Source organism: Cucurbita moschata, unplaced genomic scaffold (genome assembly GCF_002738365.1).
Source record: "Cucurbita moschata cultivar Rifu unplaced genomic scaffold, Cmos_1.0 Cmo_Scf00101, whole genome shotgun sequence".
NCBI lineage: Eukaryota > Viridiplantae > Streptophyta > Magnoliopsida > Cucurbitales > Cucurbitaceae > Cucurbita > Cucurbita moschata.
Genome location: NW_019268617.1, coordinates 173,223 through 178,080, shown reverse-complemented (window position 1 = coordinate 178,080; position 4,858 = coordinate 173,223). Strand labels below are relative to the sequence as shown.

Genomic DNA, 4,858 nt, shown 5'->3' with positions numbered 1-4,858 from the left:
GGTGTGCGAAGGTAGGCTCAAGCTAAGATTCGGCTCGTGAGCGTAATGGTATAAGCCTGCCTGACTATGAGACCGACTGGTCGAACAGAGACGAAAGTCGGCCATAGTGATCCGGGAGTTCCGTGTGGAAGGGCTCTCGCTCAACGGATCAAAGGTACGCCGGGGATAACAGGCTGATGACTCCCAAGAGCTCTTATCGACGGAGTCGTTTGGCACCTCGATGTCGACTCATCACATCCTGGGGTTGAAGAAGGTCCCAAGGGTTCGGTTGTTCGCCGATTCAAGTGGTACGTGAGTTGGGTTTAGAACGTCGTGAGACAGTTCGGTTCCTATCTACCATTGGTGTTAAAGGGAGAACTGCGAGGAGCCAACCCTAGTACGAGAGGACTGGGTTGGGCCAACCTATGGTGTACCGGTTGTTATGCCAATAGCAGCGCCGGGAAGCTAAGTTGGTATGGAAGAACTGCAGCGCCACGGGAAATCCTTTTCTATACAAGTTCTCAGACGAGGTTTTTGAACAGAACTTCAATAGGCGAGAGGTGTAAGCAACGCGAGGTGTGAAGTGATCTCGTACTAAATGAAACAACTTTCACTTTCCATAACCAACAGCAAATGCAAGAAAGAAAACCTAGTCCTACAATTGCGGTCAGTCTCGCTACCTCTTTAGTTGCCGCCCCCTACTTGCTCATTCGAAAGAAATGACTACCACAAGAAAGTAGCTCCTCTCCGGGGCTTATGCACTCCACGACTTTCTTATGTTATGGGGTCTCACTGAATTTAGCTGCCAACCAACCCTAGTAACCAAGTGAAAAAACCTTTCTTCTCTAAGATAAGAATCTGGTCCGCTTTGAAGCTCCAACCTATACAAGGGGCCTTGGCCTAGCTTACTAAGCGCTGGTTCGAGACAGACAGTCTGGTCAAGCAACAAACAAAACAAAAACAAAGACCGGAGGTAGGAATAGTGAAAGAAAGATAAGGGGAAGAGAAGAAGCAGGGTGGAGGAATTGGTCGACTCATCAGGCCCATGACCTGAAGACTGTAGGTTCGAATCCTGTCCCCGCCTAATCACTTGAAATGCATTTTGTGTATCGGGGGTACTTGACAGACAAAGAAGGAGGGAATTAATGTCTTTCTTATTTCGACCTTCCAAACGGAACAGGCAAAGAAGCAATTTCACTTCGGAATTCTCAACTGTGAAAAGGATAGGACAATACATAGCTTTGTTGTTTGATTGGGAAAGAGTACGGCAGATTTGTCACCTTTCTGTTTCAGTAGTGGTTTGTGTCGTAATTATACTAGACTTTCTTTATTGAGATAATGGAAGCTTCTTGTGTCGGGCCGAAGAATGTGCGGGCTTGGAGGCTCAAAATCTAGCATAGGCTAGCAAGTCGACGGCAGCTCCAGCTCATCGCAATCCTGCAACCAACCCAGGCAGAAATTTCCCAAGAAGATCTATGGACTGAGTTGGAACTACCTCTGATGCTAGACCACGAACGGCGGTTGTAACTTAAAGATTGACTCCATTTTCACTGAATTGGAAAAAATGATGAAGCAGCACTTCTTGACTTTAGGGATCTTATCGAAAAAACAAAGGCAAGTAGAAAAAAAGAGGGAGGGATATAGTCGGCAAACAAAATCTTTTGTCGAATCGAAACAAGGGGGTATACGTTTTACCCATACGGAGAGCAACTAAAAGAAAGAGGGTACCTTAGACACATATTAGCGACAAATCGATATTCGCCAAAGTGCTCTTTATACACAGATTCAAACAGCAATTCACAATTTAGATCTCTTTCTTTAATATTTGCTGCGTTTTCAATCTCGACAGACAGAAGGACAGCATTTTTAAAAGAAAGTGTTAGTTGGTATAACCAACTCAGCCACCGCCCTTTTTTGAAACATTTTGCGCCCGGGAATGAGGGATCCGTAATATGCCTATTTTGACGAAATGCTATTGATTTTAGGAGGAGGACGACAGATCACATTCTTTTCCGCGTAAGAAAGAGTAATGTAATGCAAATCGGGAGAAAAGAGTAACAATGAATGAGAGACGGTGAGATACAATGTTCATCTTGTATTTGTCTTAGTTTACCAACCAGCAAGCAGCGTTCAGAACCAGCCAAGAAGAAAAAAAGAAAGAAAGTCAATGCTTACCTTACTACTATGCTAGAAGTTCAATCATGATTTTTTGACTCTGAAGAGGGAAGAAGAGAGTAATCCACAAAAAAAGGAATGGATAAGTTAGTCAAAATAATGGATGATCTTTGGGAGACAGAGTCCATTTATAAGGAGCTAACGACCCAAGCCCAAGGGACAGGACAGACATTGCAAAAAATGAAAAAGGGCACTCTTTCACTCTACCTTGCCGTTTTCCTCGATGTACCTGGATTCCCAAACGAAACAAACCTGGGGAGCTGCGAGCCATTAGCCAGCCCAACAAACAAGGCTGATACGATACCATTGGGTTGGATGCATTTTCTCAGTTATTGAATATTCTCTTTAAAAGAGATTTATTTGTTCTAGAGTTAGTTGGAAATCTTCTTTAGGTTAGGGTAAAAGGCTGGGTTAGGAAAAGTCCAGCGCTGGGGTCTGGTTGAGAAACTCATTAAGTCAGATATTGTAAAGTGTTTTGATAACATAGATCATGGGCTCAACATCTCAGTTCTTCAATCTGATTTAGGTGAGGAGAGGAGAACCGGGCCTTCCTTGATCTTATTTTAGTGTTCTTACGAACAGTAATAAGAGACAAAACTGTGAAAAATTTGGCAAACTACACGAAAGGCATACCGCAGCCACTGAACCTTTACAGGAAACAAAAGAATAAGAAATCAAACACTGTAAACACTCAAGCTTATGAATGAGAGTTGACTCCGCAACTTCTTTCTTCATTCTACGGAACCTGAACCGTCCCTATTTTTGAGGTCATTGAACTTCGCCTCTGTCTATTTTTTGGGCTATTGACGAGGTAATGAGTTCTGAAGGTTGGAAGGATGAGAAGAAGGTAAAGCGACTGAACCTGACCCTATTTATTCTTTCAATTCATTCAATCCGGAACCGATATGACCTTGCCTTCAAACACTCGGTAAATGGATGATCAGCGACTGAACCTGAACCTTTATTACCTGAGCTACTGCACCGGAACAAAAACAGTTGAGTAAAATAGCTGATGAAAACAAGAGGAAAAAGAGTGAAAGAAACGAAGGAAATGGAATTGTGAAACCTTAAGGTGCATGAAATGGAATTGTTCAACCAATATAATCGGTGAATGGAGAGGAAACGAATATGCTTTACCGAGTGAAATCAGGTTGAGGAAATTCATTAGCTACTTTACCTCTCGAATAACTCACAATAACTTCTGGTAATATTGGTGAATGAGAATGAATCTTTCATTTGAGAATCAATAGAAAAAGAATAGGAACAGGAGAAAGACTACTTACTATTTCTCGAGAGTTGAGGATTGAAAAGCTGCTAACTCCTGAATTTATTCTAGAACAGTCAAGGATATAATTCATCTTTAGTTCAGTCTTACAAGTCAGGGAATAAATAGCGTATAGGGGGGAAGGAGCTTATCTCTCTTTCTTGACTTACTCTTTCGGATCATTAATAAGTAGGTAGGTTCAGTAATTCAGTCTCTTTCCTCTCCCTAATTGAGTTCTCGTCAGGTTCAGCAGGCAGGTTCTTCTTCTAGCTTTATCGAGTATTGTTTGAAGGTGAAGGAGCGAAGCAGCTTTACCTTAAGGGAAAGGAGCTTGACCCTCTTCTCATCCAGCTTACCTAGTTATACCACCCTCGTTCAAGAATAAATAGCGTATAGGGGGGAAGGAGCTTCTTTCTCTTTCATTCTTCAATCAATTCATTCTCTTTTCCTTCTAGTTCTAATTGAATTGTAACAAGAAGAGGAGCGGGCCGGGAGCTGCAAGGAATTGACTCTCCCCCTTCTTTCTTTCACTGTTTAGTCTCACCCACCCTTTCACATCTTCTTTCGTTTTTCAAAGCAGCTAATTCATTGAGTCGACTCGTCAGGTTCTGAAAGTGATTGAGTTTACCTCGTTCAATCAGTCCCATGAATCTTGTCTTGCTTCAGTCTTTCAAAAGTGGAATGAATCTTCAGTCTTACTGTTCAATCAGGTTCAGTTCTACAACTCTCTTCCTTGAGTCTTTCATGTTGAGGATTGACTTCCTTAATGAAAGAACAGATGAGAGACCGTAAGTAAGTACAGGCCAGGGCAGAAGATGAAAATAAAGACCTAGTTATTTACTATTTACCGAGTGAGGTCAAGAAGGGACAAGTGATTGAGTTCTGTCTAATTCCTCTTTCGGCTTTATAGTGAGACGGAACAGTCAGTCAAGACTCAAGCAAGACAAGAAGAAATTCATTAGCTTACCAGAGAGTCCTTACTCCTTATGTTATGACTGAGACTGAACCGATAGATATTACCTGAGCTACTGAACTGGAGCCGGAGCCCTAACCTTCTTTCACTTACTCTCCCCCCTGTAAGAAAGATTGATTAATTCGACTGAACTACTGAACCTATTCTATCTAATTGAATTGACTGACTCTCTTACTTGTAAACTCTTTTCCTTCCCCTGTCGGTTGAACTGCCTGTCCCTTCCCTTCTTGCTTTCACCTATTGATTCTTGAACTGTAACCAAAGCCGAAACTCCCGATGAATGAGACTCAACTCGAAACCTTTTCCTTCAGCACGAGGTAATGCATTCGGAAGGAAAGACGAAACGAAAGAAGAATCAATGATCGTGAACTGGAAGGAAAGACGAAAGATGAATGAAACAGTAAACACTCAAGATTCATGAGACAGAACGAACTGAACTACTGAACTCGGGAAAGACTATTCTCTGA

General features: G+C 42.2%; 1 long non-coding RNA gene across 1 annotated transcript in view; it reads left to right on the top strand.

Moving 5' to 3' along the window:
- LOC111439684 overlaps positions 1–578 on the top strand; it is a 5,433-nt gene extending 4,855 nt beyond the window's left edge. The window contains exon 2 of the long non-coding RNA XR_002709846.1: positions 540–578. This is a non-coding gene — a long non-coding RNA (uncharacterized LOC111439684). The remainder of the gene's footprint in view (positions 1–539) is intronic.
- The last annotated feature ends 4,280 nt before the right edge of the window (positions 579–4,858 follow it).